The 18,655-nt window shown below is 27.8% G+C and overlaps 1 non-coding gene across 1 annotated transcript; it reads left to right on the top strand.

Annotated features, from left to right (window-relative positions):
* The first annotated feature begins 1,700 nt into the window (after nucleotides 1-1,700).
* On the top strand, nucleotides 1,701-1,773 carry TRNAK-UUU (transfer RNA lysine (anticodon UUU)). The gene has a single exon. It is a non-coding gene; the product is annotated as a tRNA-Lys (tRNA).
* Nucleotides 1,774-18,655: the final 16,882 nt, after the last annotated feature.

Genomic DNA, 18,655 nt, shown 5'->3' with positions numbered 1-18,655 from the left:
ATTGTTGAGTTAGGTAATGCTCAATAATACTATTTTTATAATTTACAACTTACTGTTACCAGAACATATTATTTTTTAATAAACAGAAAATTTACATTGATATCTTAGATATTGTTAGGTAGTGCTCATTGAACTTTAACTTCAACTGACTGAGGCCTTTAATAAGGCCTTTTAGAATATAATTACTTAAAAGTTAAAATGCGTGGTATTGAAACACTAGAATGATTAGGAACCCAAAAGTATAAGTTGATGTACACAAACTTAAAAATGAGATGGATTATATATTTAAATATCCGTATTTCATAATATATTTCCAAATAAAAAGAAAAGTCAGATTACCTATTATATAAACCACTAGGTATTGTTCTATATTTCGCAGATAAATCTATTCTGATGGCTAGGCTTGGGTAATGCTCTGCGCTTGTACATTAGATATATAGATGTCGAGCGGAGCACTATATCATGGATGTGTTAGTTACTAATTCTATGATATTATAAGAAAAGAAAAAAAAACATTTAAACATCGTATACGAAAAACGATTATGATAAAAGACGGAATACTAACTACTAAGCTGACATTGCTAAGTACCAAACTATATTTGATTATATTATTTCAAAATGCATTATTGTTTTTGCCAATTAATTCCTTTAAGAGGACGCTACATCCGTATGTGTAGTGCCCGCTTTGCAAATGTACATGGCAAAAACCGTTTTGAACGGGACAAAAACATTTTCTCTGTATTAATAGTAAAATTACAAAAATTGCACAACGCATAAGGAAGAACTTAACCTATGTCACGGTGTTTTAATTTTTTTTATACACTTTAATCAATAATTATGAATAATTAAATGAAAGAAAACCATATGTTCTCTAATTAATAAAACAAGTAATATATCCCAGTCAGTTGTAAGTTGTAGTTACAGTCTTAATGAACACTACCTCCCAAAATCTATAATACCTAAATGAATGTAAAAATTATTGTCTATTTATTCAAAAATAATTTATTCTGGTATTAGTTGAGAGTTAAATACATTAAAACTTTTTTTTTCTATGTACAGTAGAACTTCGATTATTCGAATATCCGTTTTACGAAATTACGAACCCACTGTTATATGAACATTATTTCGTTTTAATTTATGCATCAAACGTTAATACGTAAAATATCACGACCCACATGTCCGGTCGCAGTTTATTAGCATGTATGTTGCAGCGACATCGCCGTTGGGTGATCAAATATATTTTGGAAGAGGGCTGCAAAAACAAATAATAATAATAATAAAAAATAAACTATAATTTAAGCGAAATAATAAAAATATTCCTGAGGACTTGGACCCTGCCTCCAAGCCCCTCTAGATACACATCTAAGCAGTGATTTGTCAAATAAAAATTGATCAGTTTATCAAAAACAAATATTAATACATACATTATAATATATTTATAATAGTTTATAGTTAGTAATATTTTGATATTCATAATAAGTGAAGACTTATTATAACATAATATATGGAATATGCAGTAATCAGTGTAAAAATTCGATAATAATTTTATATATGTTATACAAATAATATTATTTTTAATTTCTATTATTCAAAATGTTGTCTAACCGAGTTCGGTGTAGCCCCAATTAGTTCGAATAATCGAGGTTCTACCTATTTGTAGTGTTATTGAATACTACCTAAATCTTTTATGATTAACAGAAGCCCGGATAGCTCAGTCGGCAGAGCATTAGGCTTTTAACCTAAGGGTCCAGGGTTCGAGTCCCTGTCCGGGCGAAATCATTTTTTTATATTTTTTTTAAAGCATTAAGGCCTCTTATGCATTTATGATTTATAAATTAATTCTTGTAAACATACTAAATTTTATACTTTATTCAGCAATATAAATAAGTGTTGATTCTTAACAATTTTTTTTTTTTGACAATATTTAAAAAATTGATTATTTACCTATAAATAACTTAAATATATAATAGTACCAAATAGCCTGACTTCGTAAATTGTATTCAATTGCGTGTAAAATAAAAAATATAAAATCAAAGTCGATTAAAAAATAAAATTTAATTTGATTTAATTAATATAAAATCAAAGTTGATTAATAATGTGTTAAGATAATTGTATTTAACTGTTTTATTGGTTTTATTCTTATCTGTAAACATAAGTGTATCGATTATTAATTTAATTTGTCTTCCAAAGCTCAAACACGTGCTATACTGTTTTATTTTGTAGTGCGCATAATAATAGGTTCCATTAAATATTATGAATAAATTATTGCTATGGAATCGGTCGAAGCAAATCAATAAATATTTCGAGATAAATAATATAATTATTATTTGGATATTTCGTATAGATAACACGTCTTTGGAGCATATGTTATGTACATATTATAAAAATTACTTTTTAAATTCTTTCAAAAATGATTACACGAAATAATATTCCAACTCTTTAAATGTTATAAAATTGAGCATGTACTTGATCTAATCGTAGATACTTATACACAATGATAACTAAAGTTTGGTAAAATGGCAATTTAATAAAAGTAGGTACCTATTTTCTATAGTTTAATATACTATGCATGCATGTCATAACTCATAAGTCCAAAACTAAGGGAAATGAAAAATTATTATATACAGATTGATTCGCCAAACATGTTCGCCCATCTATTTTTTTCCCAATAATAAACTTACTCAAAGTCTGATTGGAATTTTGAATATACTTAAGGATCATATTTTCGGAATTTTTAGATTTTTTGTATTAGGGGTGTCCGGTGTCCCGTGGAAATACAAAATTATGTTTTTCAAATGAAAACTTCGATTTTTTATTAACACTTTGATGAGCATGCACTGTATTATATAACAGTCAAAATAAAATAAGTTACGATATGACGATGACCACTGTAAAAGTTAAATAAATTTTTAATGCGTTATAATATGATATATTACTATGATTGACGACTTTTTCTATAAAGTAGGCATATCCCTACTAAATTTAGGTAAGTATATATTTTATCATAATATATAACTAAAATCAAAATCTGCGAAAAAAAAATTATTTGACGATTTAAAAATGAAAATACACACATTATTTAAACTCCCCATATTCGAAAACGCTTAAATATAGATTATTATATTATTTCATTAAGAGGACGCCACATGTGTTGTCTTCGTCGTACAAGTGCGTAGCATAGCAAATTTTACGCTCAGCAGATCACGTTTATCTCCGTCATTTTAAAATTTAGAGTGAATTGACCTATTATAAAAATTAAAGGCAAGATTATTACCGAGTGCATCTCATAGGCTTTTTATTATATTTTAATTTTAAAGCGAGTAATGAGTATTTTAAAATTGTAAATAATTTTTATATCTAAAAATACTCATAACTCGGCTTAAAATTAAAATATAATAAAAATCCTCTGAGATGCACTCGGTAATAATCTTGCCTTTAATTTTTATAATAGATCAATTCACTCTAAATTTTAAAATAACGGAGATAAACGTGATCTGCTGAGCGTAAAATTTGCTATGATACGCACTTGTACGACGGAGACAACACATGCGGGTTTGGCGTCCTCTTAAAGTATTGAAAGTGTATAATTTTATGAGTGTGTAATTTAACTACGTCATTAATTTTATTGTAGACAGTTTGCATTGTTTTCAAACAATTAAATTACTTTCATTAATATTTAAAAATAGTCACAAAAAATCAATGGTAAACAAGTAGGTAAGAAAAAATTATTATTATTTTATATATGTAAACAAGTCATATAAGTTAACTAATATATTACATAACTATTTACAAAACTAATTAATAACATATATAATTATTATATTATATCGCACATGGTACTGCCATTACATTATATACTACATTGAATTGAATTGAAGGAAATTATATAAATTATAAATTATAAAGATCGAGATAATCATAATGTAATAAAAATTATTTGAAAATTAGGTGTGTAATACGTTTGTGCATATCATTATCTACACAGTATACATAAAAATTTACATTAAATTAAATTTATGTTGGTACTTAAGCTCTACTATTATACTAATGACTAAGCTTAAACAAGAAATAAGGAAATGTTTAGGGGCTTTGTTCTTAATAGTTAATTTTGCCTATTACTAATAATATCGATAATAGGTGCATTGTTATAATAAGGTAATATTCTTTTTCTTATAAATTCCAACAGAAGGAATATTATTATTATTTTTCTTGGTTGGCTGTAAATGAAAGATGACCGATCTCTGTCATAATAGAGAAATAAAATTTCATTTTCCTCGTACTCATTTCATTTTACACAGTATTATCAATGGTATATTATATTCACGTTTAACATAACTTTTGTATGGGAACAATAATATAATAATATTTATATTATCAGTATGTGTATTTAAATTTTTTTTTTCAACGGAAATTAATACCCAACCAATGTGTACAAAATAAAAATAGACATTTAAAGATGCTTACGATGCAGAAGTTCTCTGACATTGTTCGATGAACCGCTCGAATTTACTAGTTTACTACGTATGACCGCAGTTTTGGTCTGACACACTGTCGTGGGTTGATCTCGATATACAATTTGTACTCTTTCAGTGTATATGCGCACTAGAATTATTCGATTTTATTAAAATATTGTTATTAATGTTATTATATCTGTATATAATTGTGACATATCTCTCATGAAACCCGCGCCAACTCACCCACCCGCCCGACTTCGTATCATGTTTGGATGCTTGTTTATATTGGTATAGAGTGACCACACGTAACACTTTCAACTAAAAATCTAACTTTTAATCGAAATGTCTGTTATAATACCTATTTTATAACAATATTATAATGTACAAAAATATTAATTTGCATTCAACAGTGTTATTTTAGTATTCTCATAGAATGTAAAAAACGACACGAACTTATTTACGAAAAATGTATTCATTATTGCGTATTTTTATACGACACTCCGTGGCGAAACAAAATGACACTCTGAGAACTGCTGATAAAATATAAAGTAAACAGAATATAATATTATGGGGAGTTCAAAATATTGTATGTACTCTATCGATTATATAAATATTAAATACTATAGAATTCAGCGATTTCCGAACTTATTTTGCAAAGGTGTTCTTTTTAAATCGATCTCGAGCACAGTACTTTGCTGTGAATACCACAATAAACATAAATATTTAACTAAGTAATACTTAATAATATTCTCACTGATAATAATTAGCCACAACGCTCAGAAATGATGAAAGTATTATTTTATATACTTTAGATTTGTAGCAGACCCAGCTATACGATGGTGAATTTAAAAATCGAAAATTTAAATTTTATATTCTACATATTTGGACAATCTTCGCAAATTTTCGTTAATTTTTGGAAAAAGGTTCATGACTTGATTTTCTTACGCATATTAAATATTTTTTAAGCTGTGTATATTAAAAATAATATTGAGTACAAAACTCAATATTAATTAGATTGATTCATTGTTTCGTCACAGTCAACTATTGATTTAATTATAATGGTATGACGTTAAATACATTTATTTAATCTCTTTGTACTAATATTCTTATATACTATTTTTTCGAATATATTTTGGTATAATTATTTTTTTCAGTTCAATAAAATGTCAAAATACCAAACAGTTTTCCACCATACTTGAAATATCATAAATTTATTATAATTAAAATTAAAATTAATAATACTATAAAATGTTTTTTGGAAATTTTGAATTTTGATGAATATATGACATTTTTTCATTCATATTAACCTGCATAATATTTTTCCTTTTGTAGCTTCTATAATTTTCAAGAACCACTGATGATCAATTTTTATTATTTATATTTTATTATATATTATACAGTTCGATGAGAATTCTAAGCAGATGAAGACTAATACAATTTTATACTTATAAGAAATGATAATTAAAAATTAACGTGAATATTGTAATATTGGTTACAATGTGATGTAAATTATGGCTGCTAGAATACTGAGAAATGTCAGATTTTATTATTGACAGCTACAGGAGTCGGAGGTTAGTTTATGCGTTTTGAGACGGTCGCGGTGTTTGGTGTAAGTTGCGACGAAAGCCAAAATTTGAGACTCAAATTTTTATAAGATTTGATTTGAAATCGAAGAAAATCAAAAAATAATTTCAATAAATTTCGGAAACAATTATTCATGAGACCATGGAAAGTGATTTCATTGGTGCCCTGACACTGCTAGTGCCTTATATAAGTGCCATATATAAGGTGATTTACTAGGGGATTTAAGTGCGCGCGAGGAAAATCATAACAGATTGCAGTACTTTGCACCGCAGTGGCGCACAGATGAGGTATGTTAAGAGCACATGCAGTTAAAAAATGTTAGTCACCCACTCGTCTAATTTTTTATTTACAAAAACTATTTTCACGTATTATTAACTGTGGTTCAATTATTATAGACTATAGATCAGGGGTCACCAACTGGGGGACCGCGGTCCGGATACGGACCTCGAGCACTTTTTTTATGGACCGCGAGCTCGTTTTCATTTTACATTGATTAAGTTCATACGCGCCAAACCGGCGAGGGAAACGCGCCGTCGTCGGAGTGACGCGTATGAATTTGACCAATTTTTCACATTAAAAATGAAATATTTCAAACATAATCTTTTTTTTTTGTAAATTCAATTTAAATAAATAAATAAATATAAATACAAATTTTAAAATGTATATACCTATTTATTAATGTGTGTAAAATAGAATGTGAATAGATAAATAAATATAATCACAAATTTATAAATTATGTCATTGAAACTGTTTGGACCGCGTAAAGTTTGGTAAGTTTCAAAACGGACCCCCATAGAAATTAGTTGGTGACCCCTGCTATAGATTATGACGTTATAAATTTATCAACTTCCCCGGGAAACTTGCAGTAATGTACACCCACCCCACTCGAGAACACGTGCAGTTGCATTATGTGTTAACCTGCCTGGGCGCCACTGCTTGACGGCACGCGAGCTGCGCACGCGCACTGCGTGCGGAACAGCACGGCCAGAAATGGGATAGCTCACGCGCGCGCGCGCGCGCCAACTAGGAGCGCGGCGCACAGTTTGGCAACCACTGCAGTATAGAATAAATGCTCAGCGGCCCGGCCGTCTTTTCGGTTTCGTTGCAATACCCGGGCGGGCCGGGCGGCGATTCAAGACGGTGCGCATGCGTCAATAACGTTGAATAATATCGCTATAGCCTGCAGCGTTCGCTTTTGTGGCGGCGGCCTCGGCCGGGTAAACGATGTGAAGTAGTATTATTACTATTTTCAACTCGTGTTTTTTTTTTAAACATAATAATAATAATATTGTGTATACAACTATTAACTTTCAAATATATGTAATTATTAGGACGTCTTAAATACAGTCTTTTATTACATAAATAAAAAGAAAATCTAGAAAAAGGAATTTAATTCGAAAAAAAATGATTTATGTTAATGAAATAAAATAACATAAAGAATAAGGGGAAAATAATTGTAGTTTAATACATTGGAAAAAAAAATTTACACAGCTTTAATTGATCGTATTTGTTTACTTTTTAGAAAAAAAATATTCATAATAATATTGTTATTTGACTAATTTTATTGATCTTCTATATTATAATAAATTTGTGAGATCTGCGTATGACATAATTTAATGATAATTGTTTTTTCTTTTATGCATTAGAAACAAAAATAACAATTAGTTAATAAACGTTATGTCTTATGTATCATATATTTTTATACTGCACATTTATGGCTCAATCTCCGGATAGTAAAATGTAAACAAATATTTTATACGAAGCATAAAATGTGGCTCAATTACCGACTACCCAAGTAGAATGAAGCTGTGTGGCCTAGCCTAGTCTAGTCAACGGCAAACGATGTTTATTCGTCGTATGAACTTTTTTTCAATCCTACCTGATAACAGAGGCGGTCCTTGATCAATTCCAGGGGGGGACATATTTTTCACATTAAATACAATAAGTACTCAATAATAGAAGTCATAAAAAAATGTATTTCATGTAATTATTTTATATTTTATATTTGACCAAGGGGGGGACGATGTGTGCCCCCCCCCCCGTAGGACCACCACTGCCTGATAACTTAATAAAAATTCTAAAAACTGCTTTAAATTTGATAATATTGTGTCTACATTTGTAGCCACATTTGAGATAAATCTTTAGTTTAAATTTAAAATAACAATGTTTATAAATGTTGATTAAACATCACCTTTTGTCGGCTAACAAAAAGTCGGCTAACATCAAAATGAAATTATTTGACTATCAACCGACAGTGAACGGGCAATCACTTTTATTATCTGTTTTCCTGACAATAGTCGCGTATGGCGTATTACAAATGCTTAGTGTTTGAACAATAGATATTATAAAATTAATTTAAAAAATATATATAGGTACAAAGAGAATAGAATACGAAATTAAATATGAATTATTACAGTAGATAAAATAATTAATATTAATGATCCAAGTTATGATAAATACAACCGTTTAAGGACATAATCATACAGTATGAAATAGTTATGTAATTATAATTTTTTTTTTACATTTTAAATTATTATAATCGGGTGAGAACATTACGCTGAGGTTAACCAATTATTACAGTTACGTTTGTGTGGACTGTAGGAAATGATTTAAAAAATATTTTACGTTGTTATACTGACACACTGTGTCGGTAATAATATAGTTTGTTTTCGATGGATAAAAAGCATTTCAAGGTTGTTTACTTTCCTTCGAACACGACGAAGCGGTCGTCTTTTCCCCTCAAATCAAAAACTACATAGCACATAACAATAACAAAAACAATAATTCGAGCCATACAACGATTGCAGCATACCGGTTTTAGTCGTAGCTACGAATTAATATTATAAAACCGGTCCCTATCGTATTTTTAGGGGCTAAAATGTTTTTAGTAAACGATGGAAAAAACACGTCTTGCTATAATATTTTTATGTGTGTTAAGAGTTGTCCATAATATACTATGAATATCTTAACGACGATAGTATCGAACCGGCTTGATAAGATATTATTTTAACTGCCAGATAGGTAGTATAGAGAGTTGTCAGTGGGAAAAATGTCGAAATTCCAATTTCAAAACTCGATGTGTTGTTATAAGGTGCGACTACCCGTACGCAATAATATTGTACTACGACGACGACACACAGATTAGGAAGGAAGATAATAATAATAATAATAATAATAATAATAATAACGATAATAACAATAATAACAATAATAATAGTATTCATAATATCGATATTATTGTCTATCCGCTGCGCCGTCGCAGATGAATGGATAATATTTTCGAGTAGACGTGTGACGTCATTGAACCTTTCTCGGCGGCCGCGATCACCCTACCCGCCGTCGGCCGATAACCCATCGTGGGTACAACTGTGTCGGAATTATCGACGGGTTATCAATTATTATGATGGATATTATCGTTACTCGTTTCGTTTTAAATAATAAAATTATATTACCAAATTAGATATACCAAACTGTATTTAAATTTAGTTAACATTTTTAGTACCTATAATTGATAATGACTTCAGAATTTTGTTTTATATAAGTGTACACGGTCGTAAACAAATTTACCTTTAACGGTTTTTATGCGACTATTTCTAATGAGTGACATCTGACGTGTTGTTTAATGAGAAGATTATATTTTGTAAAAAAAAAATTCCTTGCTCTTTTAACACGGGGTTAGAAAATTTCATATTTATTATAATTGTAACTATATTGAAAGATAAGAAAATATAGATAAAGGATAATTATTAACAAATTATTAATGTTTACTATTATTAGTTCGTGCAATCTTAAACGTTTTTTCAGTGTAATTAGAAATAAAAATGATAGGACTATGGTATAATGTTGAAAGGAGGCGATGGGATACAAAAATCTGATATTGATTATTCAAATAACTATAAAATAATAATAAATGTTTAGTCATAGTTTGAACAGTATTTTTGTGTAAGTTATCATTTCAATTAGGACTGGACTTGGCTTTATTGATAAACGATTCTTCTTAAACAATTATTATTCGACACGAAATCGCTTTTAATGTTATATTTAATCAGTAAAATGCTGAAATGTTTCGTTGAATAAGATTTACCTTATGTATACCTTTGAAACCGAAATGATTATAATAGTATATAAAACATTAATACGGTGATCTATTATTTAATATAAACGTTTTTAAATCATCACGATGTATAATAAGTTTGTAGTTTTTAACTTATAATTATTATAAAACAATATTATAATATACATCATATTATCATACATTTAGAGCATGGGAGTTATGCTGTACAGTGTACGGACATTGTTTTTGTGAGTTAATAGATTTTTTTAGTTTTAAAAGCATACTATATTTTCTTGATTTCACAATTTTAAAGATCATAATATGATTAATGAAAATGTAATAAAAATTTGGAAATCAAAAAAACTGCCCGAGAGCACCCACTTTATATTCTGGGGAAGTAAAAATTCTTTTATAAGTATTGGGACCAGTGAAATAATAAGTGAATTATAAATTATAGAAATAGGTAGATACACAATTATAATTTATGAATTATATATACATAGATAGATTTGTATAAAAACAAAAAGGTGTAACAACTGTCATTATAACAATCGTTGCGTTTCTTTTTTCGTTACGGTTTTATTTCCACCCACGCCTCGAGAAAGAAGTTTTACTTCAATAATATATTAATTTTGAGAGATATCAGTCTTCACTTTATAATGTATCGTGTTTTAGGTATACCAAGATAGTATGAAAAAAAAACAAAAACAAATTTCTAAACATTTCGGCTCTTGATATCCATTGTATTTATGAATGTTGCTCGTTGACGTATTCATATTAGCCACCCCTAGAATAGTACTACACATGACACATGGCATAATATATGCCATGTCGTCACTGTGATGGGTAAACGGCGACTGGATAAAAACCCAATCGATTTTATCAAATTTGACAGGTGAAGCGAAAAACTGTTTTAAACCAATATTGATATTATTAGTTAAGAGTTTTTATTTTTGTGTATTATCTAACGACAGAATAAAACAAGGAAAATTGTGCTATTATAATATCAAAATGCACAATGCATCCAAAAGTTTTTTGAACATTTTTACGAGATTTAGCCGCGTAGCTATCGCTGGTTTTTCTGATGTACATGTGTGTGTCGTGTGTTTGTGCTTTTCCGTACGCTTTTTATGAGACCTTTGACCTCAATAGTTGTTTTTGGTCCACGAATTAGATCTATATAGTTGGTACTTACATTAAATTGATTGAAATCTCCAGTTCTTTTGAAACAATGTAAAACGTTAATTATTATATATAAATACTGCAGACGAAATCGAAATTGTATTCTACTAGAAATTAATTAAATTATTTAAGATGGCTATAATCTATGTGTGTTTTTTTAATGAATTTAGGCCTATAAGCTGGCGAAAAATAAACACACTCCTTGTAGTTCAATTTTTATTTCTAATTTTTATTCGTTAGCCTCTTTTTCGTGTTTTTTAGGAAAAACGTTTATTTTTAGATTTTTTTTTTTGTCGCGTTGTCAGTTGTGTAGTTAATTCATAATTTATACTTATATTTTAACAAAATATTCATAAAAATAGCATATAGGTACTAGACATTATTTTAATAACGTAGGTCTCAACAAGAGGTTTCTATTCCACGTGTAGTTAAATTTACGTATACACTTGAAATTAAAATACACATATGTGATCATATGAATTTATTTCACGTCCATTCATGAATTACGTTATTAAATCACGCGTTTATTATTGCATTTGGAATTTTATTTATTTTCAATAAATTTAGTACTTTTTTAAACGACGAAGCACTGACCCAGAGTTATACGATTAACACGAAAAAATTCATTATTAGAATTTTCTTCGCATAAATCGCAGAAAGCTTTATCTCCTACGCGCTTAGCGTAATTCCGAAGCCAATACTTTAAGTCATAGACGATAGACACATCGCTGTGTGTTACATAGGAAGAACATTTATATTTTAATGTCTGATACATAACACACATTCGCCCAGAGCCCGAGACTGTCACATCAAGACTTCAATAAACAACAACTGTTAAAATAAAATACAATAATAAACAAGTTGAACTGTAGGTTTATCGGTTCGTAGTACAAACTATTCGCATAGTTAGTAGAAATTTCTACGTTGCTATATGTATATACATTATTATATCCGTCTTGTAATTTTGCAATAATACTGTTTATAAAACATTTATTTTTAGAATATTAGGTATAAATAATTTTAGTTTTTAGTTTTTTACGGAAATTATTAACATACGACGTGTACTTTTAATATCAATTTCCTAATTAATTACGTCACACACCATTGTCACCATTCGAAACTTGTGCTGTGTTATACGTATTTCATAGGGTACGTAACAATAACATAATATTATAATCGTTTTTTTTTTTTTTAAAATATATGTCCTCAGAACATAGCAACCAACTAAACATGTCGGGCAAGCCAAATAATGGATCCACGCCCTTTGAGAAACTGCAATTTATAAGCTGGCCCGCGGACGACGCAGTAACCGGCGAATTTACCAATCAAAAGGAAGACCCAAAATTGCCGAGGATCACCAAAGTGTGGAGCCTCGCAAAGCTTCCAAAATTAAAAAAGGTTGATAAGGAAAAATGCAAAGCTGATGAGCCTCAGATTAAGTAGACGAAGTACAATAATGTTATGTACATTTTTTTAATTTTAAACGTTTGTAATTTATTTTAAATAAACTGAAATTATTGTTATAATATTGCAGTATAATTATAATTGTAGAACCGTATTTTATATTTGGTCGAAATCACTAAACTGACTGCGTATTACAGTCAATATATATTATTATTATTGTTTACATTGGACAGAGTTTAAGACAGGTAAATCCACTAGCATCATTATATAACTTGTCATCAAGTGAAACTCCGAACGGGATCAACAATAATTAATACATATTATATTAATTATAATATGCATAAAACGGACAAAGTTAATGCAATTCCACAGATTTCGACCGATTTTCTTGAAATGTTCGACAATAGATTCAATAAGATACGCACAAGTGTCGCAGAATAATATCGATATTGCAGAGCTAAATTTGATAATAATGAAACTATAATAAACATTTTTACTTTTTAACCAAAAATATTAATTTTGAACATAATTGACTCGAGAAAAACAATATTTATTTTTTTTAATGAAAATAGTCTGAGCATGGCTCTACACCAGAACTTTAGCATCGCCATATGATTTAATCATAAAGGAGATCAGTTAATCCTCAACATAATACATTTTTTAAATTTTTAAATGATTCTAAAAATGTTTACTGTAATACAATTTTTTTTTATATTTGACGAATATGATATGGCGTAGGTACTTGTAATAAAGAATAAATATTTTTTTAAATTTGTACTTAGATCACTCGTCGATATACCGTATACTATACATATACAATGCACAAAAAATATAAAAAAATTCGCACATTATCAATTATTTTTCGTAATTATAAAGTAATTAATTTTTCAACTTTTTTACACGTTTGAATGTTTTTTAATAAAACACTACAAATTTTGTCTAGTCATTGTGCCTAATGAGAAATCTGCCTCAGAATTACTAAATACATAATATATTACCGAAAATGTTCAATGTTTTAGTGAATAATTACTAGTCAATTAGACAATGATTTTTTTTAAAGCAATATTTCTTATCCATTTTAAATAATGTCTAAATATCTCAGGCGATGATCAAATGTAGTCGTATATTAATATATTACTCGTATTTACCTACTCGTATCGAGAGAAAACTGGGTGGGTAAGGTGGCCAAACGCCACGGTCTAAGAATTAATGAGAGACCTAGCCTAACCAAAAATACTGTTTCCTTTTTTTTTTTTATGTTGGATTTCACAACGAAATAATAAATATGAAAATAAAATTATTTTTGTATTTTAAATAAATTTCAACTTTAAATAGTAAAGAGTTATCATATTTTGTTAATTTATAAAAGTTTATGAGGCCTCAGAAAATCTTACGCCACTGCGAGCGTCTCTACGAATGTTAACATTTCAACAAATACAAATAATAATTAAAATATTACATAAAATATTTTCATAAATATTTCTTAATAATAGTTTATGTTTTTGTGTGACTAACTTAAAATTGTATATAAATTCCAATGTGAAGCACCTATTGCATACTTTCTTAATATTGTTATTTAAAATCTTTATAAATGGATATTATACGTATTGTTATTTATGCGTATTCTCAGTGGCGCCGAAGTCCTAAAAATCTAGTAGGGTGAAAAATATTTCAAGAGGCCCAACATCTTAATATCGGAAAAAATGGCATACCGTGGAGAGGAAAATGGTCAATATGAAGCGGCCCTATCTTAAAGTTTCAAAATATGTCGGGCCATGGCCCGACCTTAACATAGGGTTCGGCGCCACTGCGTGTTCTAGTGCAGAAAATATGTTATAAATTTATTTTATATTTTTAACAGTTTTCTTAAGTACATCTTATTTGATATTTTAGTGAATAATTTTTCGTTTTAGCACAATTTATTTCTAACAGTTTATTAGTTTATAAATTTTATTAATATGACATATTACTCATAATAAAGCTTTAAGGTCCGCCTTAAGTTATTAGTGTTAACTATTACAATATAAAAACTATAGGTATGGTACGTGTTTGTTTTTAACTCCAATGAAAATAGTAGCATTTTGGAATTTATAAAATTAATATTTTATTATCTACCTAGCAGTACAAATTAATTATATTATACCCAAAAAAAAAAATAGTATGACATGTTACGATACAGGTGTCTTGTGTCTACCAGATAATAAGGGGCATTTTATAGGCAACTTCAAGTACACTCAACTGTCGAACATAATATTATCGTCAAGTGAATTCGATACCAACCTGTTTTATAAAGTTAAATATAGGCAATTTCCACATTAGGTTGTCATAATATAATATGCTACTTGTTTTATTTTGCCATTTAAAATGTATAAAACTTATATTTTATTTTCCACCTAGTATTAATAATATTAACGAAAAATCTTATCATAAGAAAAGCGGTTAAATGGATGTCACTCTTCTGTACAGTAAGTTACAAGACAAGTGCAGTGCCACAACTACCACCGGTCACAAGTGGGTTACTGTAATGAATGGTATTAAATTTTAATTCAATGATATAATATGTATACGGAAAACGAAAACGATTCTGAGCGGAGACGGTTTGTCAATTTAGGATACCTATTCTTGTATTTTATACTATATTAATTATGGTGTTATTATTAAAAAAAAAAGAATAAAAAATGTAGACTCCTATAAAATAAATTCTAAATTAAACAAATCAGATTCATTACCTACCTGACTCACTCAGTCATTGATAGTATATATTATGTTAAAGTGAATGTATGAAATTCAGTAATTCTATAAAATAACTAATTATTCTATAGAATTATGAGTACTTTCAGTTAATGTATACATACTAACTGGATATTTTATAAGCTAACAATAACAGTAAAGAAACAGTAGGTATACACTTTATCATTCATTTCCCTATAAATATCTTTCAATTAAATCTGTGTTATGGTACAATAATTTAAAAATCTTATTAAATTTGAATATTTATTCTTTCTTTCTAAACACTGTGATGTAATCAAAATTATTATTACTATGTAATAAATTATTTATAAATTATTATTCCATTTTATTGTTACACATTATGAAATAACATAATATAAACAAGTATTTTCAGGAAACAAAACTAAATTTCTATTTTATTGTTTTTAACAATACTATAAATGTTTATTTATAATTTAATCGACATAAATTACAAATATAAACTTACAATTTTACACAACGAAGGGACCTATAAAGTATTGATGTAAGTCATTAACGGCATCTACTATTACATTAGAATATAAAGTATACTTTAAAAAATTCAAGTACACCCACAAATATTTTAACAAAAATTGTATATTATTATCATTTTTTTTTATATATATATATATATAATATTATATATATATTGTGACATATTAACATAAAAAATAATGTTAATATATAGATATTATTCTTATATTTTAAATAATTGTCTACATTTAATTTTAAAATATTTTATGTAACTTTGGTTTTGATTGAAAAGAGAATTGGCCGAAAGGGAATAGTACGTTTTTGGTCGAAGACGGCCGTGCCTATACAATTATTTTGCTATTAAGAAAACTAGAAGAGCATTTTCTTAATGTTCATCACATTTTGGTGAAGTATATTTTAATCTCTGCCAAAGTGTTGTAGATAAAAAATGTTCAGCATTCTAATCTCTAATCTATAATTTCTGGTAGGTTATGGCCGTTAGTAAGGCAATCACGAAAAGTTAAAAAATCTCAAAAGCTACTCATAGGTACACATTTTGACAATTACTGTATCCTCTAAATTATTTATGGTAGAAAAAATGGGGCTTTAATTAAAAAAATAGAAGTTATTTTATCTCCGTAGAACAGTCCTACTGCACGAAAAATTCTCAATTATTTTGAGAGAGGGTCTTTTTAATTAAATTCCAAAATTCCAAAATTCAGATTTTCAAAACTGACGATCTATCAGTCGCTACGCTCAAAATTAATACAAAATAATTGTTCGTAATAATATCCTATCACAAAATAAGGCGCTTAAATAGGCAATTAATAGTTAAATAATTGAATTTTATGATATTTAAGTGTCCTTGTCTCCTAGAAAATTACATACGATTCCACTGTTCTATAGGAATTTTGTAATAAACAGGGCTCGAAGGTTAATGACTTATTTGCATATTAATCTTGCAAAATCGTATTACATTTAATTACGATTTACGATATAATTTGTATTTTATTTTATTTGCTTTAAATCAGCTATTGCGTTTTGTATTTAAATAATTATTATTTATTGATTATTAATTGTGTTATATTGCCTGTTAGAAAAATGCAATAATTATATTAATTACTGTCAGACTTTTATTTTCTATTAAAGCAATAAAATTAGCAGTTGGTTGGTTTACCAATTAGGTACCATTCAATATTCATTATGATGCAGACTGCATTTGTTATAAGTGCTATAAATTAAGTATAGGTAGGTAATTTTGGTACTCACAAAATATACTAGTTAATAGTTACATTATTATTATGATTATCATCATTCATCATCATTATTAATGTTAATATTATACTAAAAAAGCGGGTAAGTCGTGGATGTCGCTCTGCTGTACTGTACCTAGGTTACTGTAATGAATGGGATTAAATTTGAATGCAATGATAGGTATCATTGTATACGAAAAACGATTTTGAACGGAGATGATTTGTCAGTCTAGGATATATTATATTTAAATATTGTCATATATTCTATTTTGAAACAAATATATTATTTTTCAATTAGGACGCATTTTGCATATGGCATGGTTAATCAATTAGTGTAGTTATCATAATTCATAATACCTTATATTATCATAGATATACATATACCTGGTTTGAGGATAAATCGTTATCATTACGCGATTTCATAAAAATTTAAAACTCAAACGCTCAAAACATTTTTCCTATAATGACGCTTCAAATTTTCTCTATACCTATTTGAAGCAAAACTTATGGAAAACTTATTGTTGAATTTTATAACCTTAGATAAAAATACAAACAATATTATGAATTTTGAACTACAAAATAATTCGTAAATATTCATGGTTTTGACGAATTTTTGTTATTATTTGAAATTCAAATGCTAATAAAAATGTAATTTGAATTCCCGGTGGCTATTTTTTTTGTGATAAAGATTGAAAAAATTTGTAAGGAACCTGTATTCAATTTTCAAATCTTAGATTAAAAAAAAATTTTTTTTATTAATTTCTAGCTTAAAACAATTTGCGAATTTTTGTGATGTTTACGTATTTTGTCAAAATTCAAACTTTGAATGCTTATAAAAAAAAATTGTAACTATGAATTTATTTTATTTTTCAACTGCTATTGTAATACAATATGTTAAAAGCCTTGCATTAAATTATCAAGATTTTCTACCTAAAAAATAAATTTTTATCGATTTTAATTTAAAAAAAAAACTAATAATTATTCAAAATTGCATATACCTATGAATAGTTAAACTTAAGTCAAATTTTTTAAAAATTTCATGGTGAATAGAATATAGGTACTTATATAAACATTCAGTGAACATTTCCATGTATCAATGGTCATTCGTTTTAAAGTTACATCAAAAATCAAAATCGATTTTGTCGAAAACTGATTGTACGTAAAATTTCCTGTTTTTCCGTTAATTTTTAGTTTGTTTATCCCGATTCTTTAGAAAAATATTAAGAATTTTTCACTTTTGACCCACCAAAGTACCAACTAGATTCACTTTCTGATTTAACAAGGTACTGAAGTTAAAAGTTGAAGCATTTTTACTGCAGCCCCATAACGTAATGACATACACAAAAAAAAAAAAATATTAATGGTTTTGATGAATTTTTGTCAATATTTGAACTTCAAATGCTAATAAAAAAAATTGTGCCTATGTATTCTTATAATTTTTTATTCACCATAAGAATAACTTATAAGGAACTTTGTATTAAATTTTCAAGTATTTTGATAGG

The sequence above is a fragment of the Diuraphis noxia genome, unplaced genomic scaffold (genome assembly GCF_037042655.1).
Source record: "Diuraphis noxia isolate RWA-SAM2 unplaced genomic scaffold, SU_Dnox_SAM2 contig0001, whole genome shotgun sequence".
NCBI classification, from domain to species: domain Eukaryota; kingdom Metazoa; phylum Arthropoda; class Insecta; order Hemiptera; family Aphididae; genus Diuraphis; species Diuraphis noxia.
This window is presented reverse-complemented; position numbering and strand designations above follow the sequence as displayed.